Source organism: Cynocephalus volans, chromosome 3 (assembly GCF_027409185.1).
Source record: "Cynocephalus volans isolate mCynVol1 chromosome 3, mCynVol1.pri, whole genome shotgun sequence".
Classification (NCBI taxonomy): domain Eukaryota; kingdom Metazoa; phylum Chordata; class Mammalia; order Dermoptera; family Cynocephalidae; genus Cynocephalus; species Cynocephalus volans.
Genome location: NC_084462.1, coordinates 2727858 through 2728238, shown reverse-complemented (window position 1 = coordinate 2728238; position 381 = coordinate 2727858).

The window sequence follows — 381 nt, the reverse complement described above, 5'->3', positions numbered from 1 at the left end:
GCATTGGTCAGCCGCCCCACATTCCGCCCGCCCTGTGTTCTAAAGGGCGAGCAATAACAGCTGGACAAAGAGGCAGAGCCGAGTGCCAGGTTCCCAGGGAGGCAGGCTGGGGGCTCGGACACCCGGGCCTGAGGGAGCAGGCGCTGGAGGCGAGGGCTCCGGGCTCTCGGGGAGGAGGTGGCTGTGCGCCCAAACTCGCGAGTCGGGGGGCGGAAGAAGCAGGGCGCCGGGGAAACGACGAGGGCCTGGACGCCCGGGCCCTGAGATGGGGTCTGAAGGGAGTGAGGGCTGGAGCCAGGACTGCGGCACGAAGGGGGCGGGGAGAGGCGGTCTAGGAAGCCATTCTTAGCATCTGCGAGTCAGGAGTTTTCGGGAAACCAG